Here is a 15,740-nt window from a genome sequence, read left to right on the forward strand (position 1 = left end):
CAAGATGGTGCGGTACCAGTGAGAAAGTAGGCAAATAGATCAATAAAACAGAATACAGCGTCCAGAAATAGACCCACACAAATACGGTCAGTTGATCTTTGACAGAGGTACAAAAACAATTCAGTGAAGAAAGGGGTCTTTTCCACAAATTATACTGAAGCAACTGGACATCTTTATAGAAAAGAATGAACCCAGAACTTACAACTTGCATAGAAACAAGCTCAAAATGGATTCCAGGCCTACATGTAAAATGTGGAATTATAAAACTCCTAGAAGACAACAAAGGAGAAAATTAAAATAGCCTTGGGTTTGACAATGAGGTTTTAGATATGCTCAAAGCATGATCTATGGTAGAAAAGTCAATAAGCAGGCCTTTATTAAATTAAAAACTTCTGCTCTACGACAGACATTAAGAGAATGAAAACACAAGCCACAAACTGGGACGAAATATTTGCAAAATATATCTGATAAAGGACTTGCGTCCAAAATATATAAAGAACTCTTAAAACTCAACAATAAGAAAACAAACAACCTGCTTTAAAAATGGGCAAAAGATCTGAACAGACACCTCACCAAAGAAGAGACAGATAACAAAAGATATGAAAAGATGCTCCACATCACATCATTAGAGAATCACAAACTAAAACAACAGTGAGATTTCATTACACATCTATTAGGATGGCCCAAATCCAAAAAACTGACAAGATCAAAAGCTAGCCAGCCAATGGGACATCAGGTATCCTCATTCATAGCCAGTGGGAATGCAAAAATGGCACGACCACTGGGAAGACAGCTTGGCAGTTTCTTAGAAGGGAAGCAGATTCATACCACATGATCCAGAAAATCCTGCTTCTTGGTATTTGCCCAATTGAGTTGAAAACTTATGTCCACACAAAAGCCTGCACACAAATATTGATAGCAATTTCATTCATACTTGCCCCAAACTGGAACCTTCAGTATAAGTTAAATGAGTAAACAAACTGTGGTACATCCATACAACAGGATATTATTCAGCAATAAAAAGGAGCTATCAAACCACAGAGAGACATGGGAAAAACATAACATGTTGCTAAGTGAAAGAAGTCAATCTGAAAAGTCTATACGCTATATGATTCCAGCTAAGTGACCTTATGGAAAAGACCAAACTATGGAGACAGTATAAAGATCATTGGTCACCGGGGGTTTAGAGGTGCAGAGGTGGATAGAGAGGTGGAGCACAGAGGATTTTTAAGGCAGTGAAACTGTTCTGCATGATCCTGCAATGGTGGGTCCATGTCATTATGCCATTTGTCAAAACCATAGCATTGTACAAAGAATGCGTCTTAATGTAAATTGTGGACAAAACAAGAAAATACTGGTATTGGTTCATCACTTGTAACAAACATACCACACTAAAGCAAGATGTTCATGATAGGGAAACTGAGGAGGAGGGTGCATACGGGAACTCTCTGTACTAATTGCTCAATTATTCTGTAAATCTAAAACTACTTTAAAAAAGTCTTTTTAAAAAAAAAATGGGATCGATCTAGGCAATAATCATCAATAGCTGCCAACACACAAAAAGAGAAACAACCACACGTTATGTACCCCCTGACAGAAGAACACAGTACCACCCATAGAGTAATCTTACCCCCCAAAAATGAACCAAAAACAAAAGAAAACTTGAATCTCATCAAGCTCTTACCTCTAACTTCCAAATAGCAGAAAATAGCACTGTATTATAGGAAATTCGGAGAACAAAGGAATATATCCAACAACGACACAAGGGTGTAATCAGAAATACAGACTATAGGAAACCCTGCAGAACAGAACACAATTTCTTCAACAAATCACTTGTAAAGAAAAACAAGACAGAGATAGAAAGAACTCGTAGATGAGGAGGCTTAGGGGACAGATCAAGCAATTGCCATTTAAGGGTGTCATCTAGATCCTAGCCAAACAAGCTATAGGGAAGAAAACACAAAATCTATAATCGTACACATTTATGAGACAGTTGGAAAAAAAACGAATACTAATTGGAAATTTTATGATATTAAGGAGTTATTGTCAATATTTTCAGATGTGATAATGACATTGTGGGTTTATGTTTAAAACCAGAGAACTCTTTTAGAGGCAAATACTGAAATGCAGATATGGATGAAATCATTTGTTCATTAGAGCTTGGCTTCCAACACTGCTGCCGGGAGGAAAAAGGAACAGGAGGAGACAAAAAACAAGATTGACCGGGAGTTGGTTTTTGCTGAAAATGGGTACATGATGGCTGCAGAGAATCCTCATATCATTTCAGGGGTCTGAAAACCAACTGTTTTTGCTCTGCCGATGAGCCGAGAATGGCCTTTACATTTTTACATGTTAGAGAAAAGCTAAAAGGAGAATGTTTCATAAGATGTGAAAATGATGTGGAACTCCAAGGCCAGCGTCAGCAGGTCGAGTTCTATCAGATCACAGCAGTACCGTTGACGCCGCCGTCCGCGGCTGCCTTTGCGCCCCAACAGCCGAGGTGAGCCCTAGAGGCAAAGGAAAATATCACTGTCGGTCAAATCTCTTCTCAAAGGACTCCCCACTTTTGCCATTTGGCAAAACACACCCCATGCCTCATCTCTCCTCCTGGAAGCCTCCTGCTCTGCCACTCGGGAGGTGTCTATTACATTGTGAAATAATATTTTTCACTGAATTAATCTTGACCTTAAGTACGGCGTGGAAATTGCAACATTAGCACATATATGGCTTGGCAGCCCCGGCTGGATCCTCATATTAAATTCTCTACCCCAAGCCATTCTTTGATTATCTACACCCAGGCTGATATTCAAGCAAATGAAACTGTATATTAAAGCTCCGTACATTTTACGTGACCCATGGCAGCTGTATACTTGGAGATTGGTGGGACTTTCATGAAAGCCTGCCAATTTAGGCCCATTACTTATGATTCCGGATTCTTCCATTGCAGGTGCTCGCGCGGCTCCGGGTTATCTGCCGCGCGTTTCTGCTGAAGTCAGGCAAACCGTGCCCGGGACCCGCTAGGAGGCACCGCCTCGCCCCCAGCCGCGCTCTGCGGCAGCCAGCTCCCCACCTGCGGTCTTGTCGCTCGCTCTGCGACAAGTCCGGTCCTTCAGGGCCCGTCCCTGGGAAGTTAACTGGGCGGGGAAGAAAAATGCACCTAAGGAAGGCGCCGAGGCCTGGAGGCCTCCGCACCAGCCCGCGGCCCGGCGCTCGCCCTGCCCTGCCCGCCCTGCGGTGCCCCCTGCCCTCCCCGCCCTCCCCGCCCTGCCCTGCCCGCCCTGCGGTGACCCCCTGCCCTCCCCGCCCTGCCTGCCCTGCGGTGACCCCCCTGCCCTCCCCGCCCTGCCCTGCCCACCCTGCGGTGCCCCCCCTGCCCTCCCCGCCCGCCCTGCGGTGCCCCCCCCCCCCCGCCCTGCGGTGACCCCCTGCCCTCCCCGCCCTCACCGCCCTGCCCTGCCCGCCCTGCGGTGACCCCCCTGCCCTCCCCGCCCTGCCTGCCCTGCGGTGACCCCCCTGCCCTGCCCGCCCTGCGGTGACCTCCTGCCCTCCCCGCCCTCCCCGCCCTGCCTGCCCTGCGGTGACCCCCCTGCCCTGCCCGCCCTGCGGTGACCTCCTGCCCTCCCCGCCCTCCCCGCCCTGCCTGCCCTGCGGTGACCCCCCTGTCCTCCCCGCCCTGCCCTGCCCACCCTGCGGTGACCCCCTGCCCTCCCCGCCCTCCCCGCCCTGCCCTGCCCGCCCTGCCTGCCCTGCGGTGACCCCCCTGCCCTCCCCGCCCTGCCCTGCCCACCCTGCGGTGACCCCCTGGCCTCCCCGCCCGCCCTGCGGTGACCCCCCCGCCCTCCCCGCCCGCCCTGCGGTGCCCCCCCCCCCCCCCCCCCGCCCTGCGGTGCTCGCCCTCCCTACGGTGCCCGCCCGCCCGGAGGAAGCCACGCGGCTCTGGGGCAGCTCCGGGCCTGCAGCGCTGCGTGAGTGCTCCTGGGGCCGAGCTGGGCCGCTGCCAGCTGCTGCCGGAGGGAACGTCGGGCAGACCTCGCGTGGGCCCCGGCACGGCCTCTGCCACCCCTGGCAGGGCCCGTTCACCTGGCACCGCGCACGGGGCCCAAGGAACCACCTGCCCGGTTCCCTCAGCGGGTCACCCCCCGCTGGTGCCGGCTTCAGGCCTGCGCGCTGAGGGCGGCCTGCTGTGTGCCGCGTGCTTCCTTTGATCCCAAAAGCACGGGTGCGAAGGTCCCTGGCAGCTACTGGCTGGCTTGGCTCCTTGGGGAGGGAGGATGCAAAGCTCCAGCAGCCACGACCAGGTCCGGTTACCTGACAAGCCTGACTCCTACCTTTGGTGTGTCAGAAGCCATAGTCTGTGTCTGACGCCAGCTTCCCTCAGCTGGGAAGTGGAGGAGGAGGAGGACATGAAGCCCTGTGGAGCTTTGCTCAGCCTTAAGCAGACAAACACCTTTCAGGGCACAACTGGAAAGAGGCTATCCAGAAAATACCCATAGTGGCTGGATGACCATGGGGGTGGGCCCTTTTAAACGAAAAAGCCAGGAAGCAGTGAGAGACTGAAATGAGAATAAAAGTCAAAACTCTCACCATGGCCCAGGCTCTAGTTCATCCAGCCTCTGTTTCCTCCTACCTCATGTCATGCCACTTTCCCTCACTCCTACCCTGTCTCATACCAGCTTGTTCAGTGGTTCAAGCATATACAGCCTCACGGCCTCAGGGCCTTTGCACATGCTGCTCCCTCTGCCTGGAACACATCATGCTCTCCTTCTGCATGGTCTACTCTCTCCTGGTCCTGACCTCCATCCTGCCTCTGCTTATAGTCCACCTCTTCTCTTCCATTAGGCCCTAGGGGAGAGCTCTCCCTGCCTGCTCCTTGCCCTCTCCCTCAGTGGGGAGTCTTAGCCTTTTTTTTTTTTTAAGATTTTATTTATTTATTCATGAGAGACACACAGAGAGCGGCAGAGACATAGGCAGAGAGAGAAGCAGGCTCCTCACAGGGAGCCCAATGGGGAACTCAATCCCAGGACCCCGGGATCACGACCTGAGCCAAAGGCAGACACTCAACCACTGAGCTACCCAGGTGTCCCACCTTTTTTTTTTTTTTACTCTGTCAGAGCCCCCAGTACAACTGAATAGTTCTCATTTATTGTTCTACTTACTTATTTTTGTTTCTATCTGTCACAACTAGACTAATTCCCTTCCAGACAAATACCATGTCTGACGTATTTTCCACAGTATACCCAGACCTAGCACAGTTTCTGGACAGAGTAGGTGCTTACTAAATGTTTCCTGAATAAATGGATGACAGCTCCAGTGGTCACTACATTCAGTTTTCCTTCTTGTTCTCAGTTCCCTCTATAGATTGGCCGAGTGATATTCTCAAGGTTTGGCGGGTCATTCTGTGCGTTTTCCAAACCCTTTCATTTCCCCTCCCCTGTCCTCTTGTGTTTGGTCTTTTAGTCACGTTGACACTCATGAACAGCTTTTACCATAGATGGGCAGAAGGAGTGGTAGGGAAGGTCCTCAAAAAGACATAACTGTCAATTGACCTGTGAGCCCCCTGGGCCTGGCAAGCTTCTCATCCCATTCCTTGTCCCTGGAATGTAGGCTCTGCCTGTCTTTCCCACTCCCAGGAGCTGCCCCAGGGACACAGCCTTGAGATACTGGTGTGGTGATGAGCACATCTGCACAGCACATGTGTCTGAACCCAGTTAAGGCCTCCCGATAAAGTTTTAAGGTTTGGGGGTGCTGGGATCCACTCATCTGGCTGCTGCCCACGACAAGCCTCATATGTAAGCTCCCTTTGCTTATTAAAACTGTCCCTTCTGACCTGGAGCCCATCTCTCCCTCTGTGTCCAGAGGCCAGTTTTGGATTTCACCTGGGAAGCTCCCGAGCAGCTTACAAACCAACAAGGAGTCATTTGCTTTTTTTAACTGATCCCACACAAGACTTGGTCCAACCAGAGATCTAATGATGTACTAAACTATCGTTTGGCGATTATATGTTATTTCAATTATCCATGAGATTTCTGTCCACTCAGATCAGGCAATTGTATTGGTCAGAAAAGGCTGTACAAATAGCCCCCAAATCTCAGATGCTTCAATCAATGTGGAGCCCAATATGAATGTCCTGGGTCTCACGGTCCTCCTCCAAGGAGTGACTCAAGGATCCTTCTGCTGTGTGACACTTCATCGTCAATGCTTGAGGGGCAGAAGACCAGGGAAGACACCTGGACAGCCCCCCCTGCCTTTGTCAGTAGTGACACATGCAGCTTATATGCATTCACCAAGTCACACAGCCCCATAGTGACACAGGGTCTAGCATGGGGTCTGGGAGATGGAAGCTGTGGTTGGCAGCCTCCCCCAGCAACAGCTCTCACAAGGGGAGCCTGAGGGTTCCTGCCACAGCAGCAGGCCACAGACCATAGGAAAATATACCCCCAACACCTTCATATCACCCGCCTCTGAGGCCCTCTTGGAAGAAACAAGTGCACTACAAAGTCCAGGGCGTGGCCCACATATTGCGTGTTCCCCTGGGGCTGTACCATGTGGTGGCCCAGCTTACGAGCACTAGTAGGGTGTTTCAGGTGCCTCCAGTTTCCCTTGTCTCCAGCTTCACTCTTCCTGGCTCTTCTCTCTAAGGCCCTGGCAAGTGATAGTGCCCTGATGGGGCCCTGCTGGCTGCCCAGCATCCCTCACTCAGTATCCTATCCTAGGCTCTACTTCCTATTTGAATGTATCCTACTGCCCAGGCCTATCAGCCCCAAGAGAGCTCCCTTTGGTAAATTATCTCTTTCTCTCCCTCTCTCTCTCTCTCTCTCTCTCTCTCTCCTTTCTCAACTTGGCTCATAATTGGGTGCCAGGAAGAGAGCAGTCCTCCTAGATCTACTCTTGGTCATAAAGGACAGACCATGGTATTGTAAGGACAATCTATGACTCTCAGTTCCCAAGAGGAGGGCATCAGGTCGGTCAGGTGGCAGAGACAGGGGCCTGGGGGCAAGAGCCTTTATTGTGATTTTCCCACAGGGACGGATGGGCAAGACTGGGTAAGCAGGCTTAACACTGGCCCCTTTGAATAGTTTCAGGGGGCTCTGGGGCACAGGCTGTCCCTAGTTGTCTGGTACCCAGCCCTGGGGTGATTAATTAGGATGAGGGGAGAAGTGGCCCAGGTGTGAGAGCCCGATAGATAAAGGAAATGGTTGGGATGTGGGCTCTGGATCGGTTTGGTGTGTATTTGAAAAGCATGCGCAAGGGCAAGCTGTTGGCTATCTCTAGGAATTGGCTCACCCTCTAGGGGCAGCAAGGCCCCTCAGATCAAAGCATCAGAAAATAAAAGTTGTGATTAATGTACTTTCTCCAACTCATAAGCTAGTTGATGCAGTTCAGTGGATGACAGTCCCGTCTAGTGGCAAAAGCACATCTGGAGATAATAACTTGCCTTATGATCAATCAATTGATCATTTGCATGGACCCCTCCCTCTCCTTCAACCCACATCCAGTCTACCACCCAGTCCAACTGGTTCTAGCTCCAAAACAGCCCTGACCTACTTCTGAGCCAGGCCCCACCGTGCCCTGCCTGAACTACTATTGCAACAGTCCTCTCACTCCTCCTCCCACTCAGCCCCTCCATAATCTGTTGTCCACAGGGCAGCCAGAGAGGGCATTTTGCTATTGTTTTGTTTGGTCTGTTTGCGGTTTAAAATGTTCTTTCTCCATGTTGTTTCTTTTGTAGTTTAAAGCATTCTTTTGTAAATTTTTTAATAGCCATTTTCAAGCACACACAAAACAAAAGAGCACATAATATCCCCCAGCCCCAGCTAGTCACCTGGCTTTAGTACTTATCAACTCCTGGCCAGTCTTGTTGTAACTATACCCCAACCCTTCTCCCCTCTCCTCACACTACTTTACAGCAGAGGGTCTTTATAAACAAATCAGATCAAGTCACCTCCACGTTTCAAAACCTCCCACGGCTTCCCAAGGTATCCACAGGGACAGCCTGCACCCACTGTGGCACCGAAAGCCCTGCTAACCACTCCGGTGACATTTCCTCACTCTGCTCCAGCCACCATGGCCCTTATGCTCTCTGGACTCACCAGAGCATATCCTACCTCCGGGCCTTCACTCCTGCCATTCTGCTCCCTAGCACAGCCTACTGTTCTACGTCTACACGTGGCCTGCTCCACTCTGGCATTCACATCTCAACTCAGGCTCCCCATCCTCTCCGAAAGATCGTCCCAACAGGCCATCCCTGGTAGCCCCCCACCTCTAACCAGACAGTCTCCACCAAAACACTCTGCAATTAGTTCACTCATTTCAAAAAATTTGCTTGTCCTAAAATCAAAGCTTCAGGAAAGCAGAACCCTTATCTGTGTGTTCAGTGCTATTTCCCCATAAAGTGACTAGCGTATAATAAGTACCAACCACTTGTCAAGCAAAAGCAAACAAAAAAAGAAGGAAAATGAAAAGCATTAACTTCACAGCAGTTTTTAAAATTAAACTTTTCTGGTGCATTTATAATGAAATTAATGGTTTAATTAAACCTCACTTGTTAGGAAAAATATATGTGTACAAATATATTTGCCGGAAATGGGGTGGGGGGAACAAAACCTCTTACAGTGCAAAGATACCTGCATCTGTGAAAGATCCTAAATGAGCTGAGTTCTGATTCTGCAAAAAGAGAAAGAAAAGTCTGGGATGAAATGACTATTTTTAGTCCTTAGAAGTAGCTTGGGCTTGGGGCACCTGCATGGCTCAGTGGTTGAGCCACTGCCTTCGGCTCAGGTCATGATCCTGGGGTCCTGGGATGGAGTCCCACATTGGGTTCCCTGCAGGGAGCCTGCTGCTTCCTCTGCCTGTGTCTCTGCCTCTCTCTGAGTCTCTCATGAATAAATAAATAAAATCTTTAAAAAAAAAAAAAACACAAAAAAGATGTAGCCTGGGCTCCAGCTAACGTGAGAATGGGGAAGGGGAGGGCTTCACTGAGATGAGAATCCAGGACTCTCCTGCTCTTAATGCCACGCCACACCAGAGGGGGAAAAAAGCCTCTAAGGAGTCAAGAATAATGAATTCTGAAATAAGAAATAAAAGAAATTTAGTTCGTTTAAGAAAAGCCTCCATTGAAGGCCTTTGAGTATTTGGGGTCCTATTTGATGGAACTCAGATTCTAAGGTGAAATCACATTGTGCTTCTCAGGATTCCATAATGTGTTTTAAAACAAATATATAAAATATAATTTTAAAACATAATTATTATTTATTTATTTATTTATTTGAGAGAGAGCAAGTGAGAGTACAAGGAGAAGAGGGGCAGAGGGAGAGGGAGAGGAAGAAGCAGGCTCCTGGTTGAGCAGCGAGCCCGACGCAGGGCTCAATCCCAGGACCCCGTGATCATGACCTGAGCTGAAGGCACACACTCAACTGACTGAGCCACCCAGGTGCCCCTGAAAACATAATTTTTATAAATCTGTGAAAACTCATTCCAAAAAAAAAAAAAATCCTCCTTTCTCCCCAATCCTCCACCCCCACACACTGCTGTCTACACAGCCCCTACCTACCCTCAGCCACTACCTTTCATCTAACCTGCCTTTAGAACTGGCTTTAGAACTGAGACTCTGGCTTTTCATCTGCCTGTAGAAATATTTGTGTGGAACTGGTCAGTGTTTCCAATTGTGAGTACGAATGGTGTTACACAAAAAAATGTGTAAGGGAAAAGTTTCATATTGATTACATTTGTATTCATGTGACGCTTTCAAACTCGCTAGACAGGAATCCCTTCGCAGAACAAGGGACACACCCCAGAACCTTCCACTGTAAGCTCAGAGACCCGGCTAATGGAAAGCGGGTGGCACCTCACAGCAGTGGGGCCTCCCCTTCCTCCTCCAGCTCCCTCCAGCTTTCCAGACAGCCTGGCGGGCTGACAGTGTACCCTCAGCCTTCTCCCACACGTCCCTCGTCTCTGAGGAAAACAACAGCATTATTAATTCAGGCACTGGTAAGAATGTGCAGGGGCTGGGGCAGGCTCCTAGCACAGGAGCGCTTTGAAGATAGAGCACTGAGGCAGCCGGGGGAGCTGAAAGGCTCTTAGCCCAGCAAGAAAACCCCCCCCCCAAAAAAACAAAAAAACTCATCTGGTTTCTTTAACTCCTTGGCTGGCCTCAGGCCTCCTACCTCAAGGCCTAATGCGGCTGGGCTGGTCACTGTGGGTTCTGTGAATGGCCGAAGTCTGATGACTTCATAGATATAGATATGCCCCCTCATTCTGAGCACTTTTCTGTGTGCCAGCAAAAAACTTTCCATGATTGACTCACTTAAACCTCAAATATCTCTGTGGGGTAGGATTAATAGGGTTTTCTACTCTGTTGAGGAAACTAAGTCACAAAGAGGTAAGAAACCTACTGAGATCACACCACGAGTCAGAAGAGGAGCTGGGAATGTACCCAAAGCCATTTGACACCAGTGTCTAGCTTCTTGACCACTGGTGGATCCAGAGCCAGGACAGATAGGGATTAAAAAAAAAAAAAAAAAAAAAAGCACAGATCCACACTACCTGGGCTCAAATCCCACCTCTGCTGCTCTTTGGCTGTGTGATTTTAGCAGGTTGCTAAACCTCTGTGCATCGGGTGCTTTAAGTTTACATTGAGAGTAATAATAGGACCTATCGCATGGGATTGCGTGTGGATTGAATCAGTTACTACGCGCGAGTGTTTCATGGTGGCCTGGTATATAATAAGTGCTGTGTGTCTGTTCCAAGTCCTACAATGCCACTTCCTATTCCTGCATAAACCTGTATTGCTGGCTCCTTTCTCCACCTGCTAACGGCAGACATCTAATCCCCTGCAAACCCAAGTCAGTTATTTTGGGAAGGAGGAGGACCTTTTGGAAGAGGCCCTAGAAGATGCCACTTCATAGATACCTTCTGTTTCTTGCCATCGGGACACTGTTCGGTGACACTCACTTCCAAAGCCAACTACTTCGAAGGTGCCTAAAGCCCTGCCCCCAGAGCTAGTGGGCCCCATGGTCTCCTGAGATAATGTGGGGCCCTCCCCCACCCCTGCCAGATGGGCAACTGGGCCCCGGCACTCCTGGGCGAGCCAGTTCTGCTCTCTGAGCCCTCATTGTGCCAGAGCCATATGGGGCCAAGCCGGGCAGCCTGCCTTCAGGGCCTTGCCGAGCACTTAAGGGAATTGGCTTCCTATTTTTTTCTCACAGAATCCATGAGCTCATGGGAGGCTGGGCTGAGGGTCAGATCTGACCAGAAATTAATATTAAGTCCTCTCCAAAAGCTTGAAGCTGTCATTATCCCTCCCCCTCCCGCCTCCCCCCTCCCCCAGCCCTCCAGTCCCCACACCACCCCCATCTCCCTCAAGTCAGGGGTTCTCAAGGAGATTTAAAAGGCCTCTGGGATGCCTGGGAGGTCTGCAGTCTGAAACTGAATGTGTGCGCGGGCATTTCCTGGGAAGACTTCCACGGTTATTAGCATGTTCTCCAAAGGGGTTTACGATCCCCCAAATGTCAGGGACCCTAGCTTCCATAGGACAAGTCAATCTATTGGGTTGGGCTCTCCAAGAAAGGCCCTAAGCTGGAGTTGGGCATGCAGGCAGTAGCTGAGAAACTCCAGCGGGAGAGATGGGGGCGGGGTGGGGTGGGGGTGGGGGAAGCAGAATATGGGGGGCGGGCAGGCAGAAGAGAACCTAACCAGAAGCTGCCCACTGGGATTCTGGAGTAGAGGAGTCCTGTGCTGGGCAGAAGCGCTGGAGCCCTGGACCACAGCGATGCTCTCATATTGGCCTGGGCAGCCTTCAGAAGTTTAGGGCCTGGTCTGACAGCTGAGGCACACTCTGAAGGAGCTGACAGCTGGAGGCTGGCTGCAGGCCACGCTCATTGTAAGTGGGGCTTGAGCTATTTGTGGAAGGGGGTCTGGGTGGTGCATCCCTGCACCCACTAGGTGCCCTGGGCAGCCACTGCACACAGTCCCTGGCTGGTCCACCTTGCAGTCCAATCAGACCTACCCAGGCAGATCCAAATCCTACAAGCGGCCCCGCCTAAGCCAGGCCAGGGGCCCCTCATCCTTGACCTATACACAGGAGCCCCAGAGACCTGGGCCCTGAACTTGACCTGAGGAGGAGAGCTAGGGAGATGCCGGGCAGGAGAAGCAAGCTGTAGAGGGAATGGATTGTATGCTTGATGGTTGTTTAAAAATTGGAGTACGTTTTCTCGTGGAAATCCTATTAGGAATGGTTTCCGGGTTTATTTGCAAAAACCTATCGAATTCACAGCGATGCTGAAGGGTCATCCTGAGGTCGGAGACCGTTAGACCCCCATCCCGAGCTGCTCTGAGCAGCGGTGCCTCCGCGGAGGACAAGGGACAGCTGCCAGCATCGGGGGCAGACGCAGTCGGGGGAAGCCCGGAGGGCAGGGGCGTCCCGGGACCGCGGCGGCGAGGGCGAGGGCGAGGGCGAGGGCGAGGGCGAGGGCGAGGGCGAGGGCGAGGGGGAGGGCGAGGGCGAGGGGGAGCGGCGGCGGCGGCGGCGGCGCACGGAGAGTCGTGGCCCACGGGGACCCCAGGTGCGGAGGGGGCCCTGCGGCGAAGGGGCGCCGTCCGAGCAGGGAGGCTGGGCCGCCCCTTTCCTCCGCGGGCGTCCCGCCGGCCCTCAGCCCAGGCCCACCTTCCATCGCCCTCCGGGAAAGGCGCGGCCGGGCGGAGGAGCGCCCCGTAACCTCCGTAACCTCCGGCTTCTCCTCCCCGAGCGCCCGCAGCGCCAGAGCGCGCCCGGCGGGGGCGGGGAGCGGGGAACGTTCTGGAAGCGGCCACTAGAGGGCGCGTCCGCCCTTCCCTACCCCCGGAGCGGGCGCCAGAGAGGGCGCGGGAGGCCCGCTCCCCTTCCCCTTGCCCCCTGCTGGGAAGGCTGCGCCCCAGGTGCCCTCCTGCAGGGGCGAGCTCCAGGCTGCTATTAAAGGGAACGGCTTGCTTATCCTCTAACGTGAAGACGCTTCCACAAGGCATCACTTAAACACGCCTAATGTGATCCGAGTGGGAAAACATCTGAAGGATAGAATGTAGAGTTGTCAGCATTTAAAAACATCAGACCACCCACCGGGGCCTCTGTGGTGTGTGTAGACTGGTCCTGGGGAAGGCCTCGGGGTGCTGTCCCCTCTCCAGACAGGCTGAAGGCTGGGGCTTGCCCAGGTGTGGTGCCCATGGACTCCAGACACCGCGGGTAATCTGGCTTCATACTAATTTTTCTCACTGGCCCCACATGGACACTCATATTAATCCAGACGCTGGTTACAATGTGGGAGTTGAAGAAACAAGGCCACTGGTGGTATTTTCAATCCTGTCTACCTTACGTGTCGGGCAGATTCTGGAAGGTGCCATTGTCTGGACCAAAGTAGGTCCACATTGAATAAGTATGTTCCGGGTGTGGGGTGTTCAGAAGCCGGTGACACACCAAGAAAAGGGGACCTGAAATCTTAAGCACGATCCACTGTTGTGAATTCTGAACTGCTGGAGGGGATGGCCAGACCCAGGGTGCTGTACGTGATACAGAGAGCTACCTCCGAAAGGCCCTCAGGAAAAATGCCCATCTCCCCTTGGTTCCAGAAATAGTGATTTCCTAAGCAGTGGATCTGCTTTAATTTCAACACTCATATGTTTCCCCTTTTCCCTTCCTCCTGGTCCCAGCTTGTAACTCTTTGAAAGGAAGCATACCAACTTGCACCCTCAACTTTGTGTATTTCCTCACCCCACTCCTGGTTCCTTGTTAGGTCTCCACTCTTCCCGCTGCTTTCTCTCTTGCTCTGGTTTTCAGTGTGTATTAAGCTTATATTTTGTTTCTTCTTTGTCAACCACCTTAAATCCTTCATGGATTTAAGCAAACTGCAAATAAAACAGACATCAGATACATTCTTTCTGTGGCACAGCATTAGGCCAAAGGGCTCATGGATATTCGGTACCTGTGACCCTATGCAGAAAAGGAGGATTTTAAAGTTCTGTGCCAGACTGCCTGAGTGGTGACATTTGCCAATACTATCTACTCCCTGTCACCCTTAATTTTGCTTAATCTGTGATTTGGACACCTCCAAGCTGTGTCTTCTAGACTCTTCTCTTTTGTATGTGATACACAAAGCCTTCTTTTTCGGATTTTCTAATTTCATAAAGGGTATTCTAACTTCTCACGTAAGCCACAGATATTTTTTAAATTTTTTTAAAATTTTAAATCGGTTTACAAATTTAAACCTTTTTTCTCTCAGAAGACTTAAGTACTGCAAACCAGCGATATCGTTTCACCAAACTTGCTGGCACCTTTGAAACATACGAAGAAACAAAGAAGAAGTCATGGCGGGTTGACTCGAAAACTCAGATATCCCCAAAGCAATATACTCTTTTGGTGCCGTTGCTATTACAAGTAGTGATACACTATTTGAAGGCCTCAATTTAGGAATCTCAAAGATTTCACGCCAAATCAGAACACTGTTATGTGCTCAACACTATTTGTTAAATGAATAAAGAAGTTAACACAACCCAACCAAGCCGCTAGGGAAGAATGGGTGAATTGCCTAGGTCGGGCCTTGGTGGTTCCATTACTTGGGTCCTCAAGTGGGATTGACCAACTTTCAAAGATGTGAGGATTTGCGGAACTGCTGTTGCTGTGGTTTTCTCAAGGAGGAAGGGACCGGGCTGGAAAAGGCTGATCCCTGGAAAAGGCAGCTCTGAAGGAGAAAGACTTGTGGACAAGGAAAGCTTTGGGGAAATGCCTGGAATGTCATTTTTTCTTTTTTTTTTAATAAAATGACTCCTTTCCTTCTCTGCACCCCCGCCTTGCCTCCCTCAAGTATTAGCAACTTGCCACATGAATGCCAGCAATGAAACCCCAACACCCTGATCCCACAGCCCCTTCTTTCCAAGCTTATTTCTAAATGTTTGTCCTGAGAGGTGTTTTTTTTTATTTTAAACTTTTACTTATTTATTTATTTAGGTTTTTCGTTTCTGAGGATTTTATGTCATTGGCCAGGCCTAAAAGTTTAAAAGAACAAAGAGGGTAATTAGTCTGCGGGTTTGGGCTGTGTAAACAACTGATTTCTCTAATTCAGGTCAAAGGCCGGACTTAGCAAGAACACACATTTTCATGGAAAAATGCATTTTCTATTAGGAAATTTCACCAGTGGTATTTTTTTTCAACCCCACGGATGTGTCTCATTCTCTCTGGCTCCTGTTTCTTTTGCTTTTGCTTTGACTCCTTTTTTTAGGACTTTGAAACACACCAGTGTTGTGGGGCCAGGCTTTACAAGAAGCAGACAGTGTTTGGTAAGGGGGCCTCTCGGCAAGCTGGAAACATTTACTTTCCTAACCAGCTTCCCTCCCTGCCAAGGAATCAACGAGCCTGGGGAAATGCTTTCCCTACTATGTTTACAGAGCACTAAATTTTCAAAGTCATTAATCCCCTTCATAAAGAAAGGGCCTAATGCAGTTGTCTATTACTCACTGAGATAGCAGTTACAACCCTGAAAGATCCAGAAAGCAATAAGGAGCCTAAATTGAAGTGGCTGTGGGGTGAAGGCACAACAAAATCGGTCCTCTTTTTTCGCTGTCAGATTTCTCCAGCAGTGAAGGGAAATATTTTGAATATCTCAATCGCTACCTCACACATTTGTTTATTTTGTTTTCCTTTTCAGAACATTGGGAAGTGTGTAGACACAGACCCATTCTTCCTCCATGTGTGTGTTTTTCAAAGGAAAGCTTCTTTG

General features: G+C 50.0%; 1 long non-coding RNA gene across 1 annotated transcript; it reads right to left on the reverse strand.

The window, feature by feature from the left end:
• Positions 1-496: 496 nt before the first annotated feature.
• Positions 497-4,212, reverse strand: LOC119865904. The gene is made up of 3 exons (XR_005378403.1): positions 4,081-4,212; positions 2,842-3,134; positions 497-2,507 (listed from the first exon to the last, which is right to left on the reverse strand). It is a non-coding gene; the product is annotated as an uncharacterized LOC119865904 (long non-coding RNA).
• Positions 4,213-15,740: the final 11,528 nt, after the last annotated feature.

This window comes from Canis lupus, chromosome 25, assembly GCF_011100685.1.
Source record: "Canis lupus familiaris isolate Mischka breed German Shepherd chromosome 25, alternate assembly UU_Cfam_GSD_1.0, whole genome shotgun sequence".
Classification (NCBI taxonomy): Eukaryota; Metazoa; Chordata; class Mammalia; order Carnivora; family Canidae; genus Canis; species Canis lupus.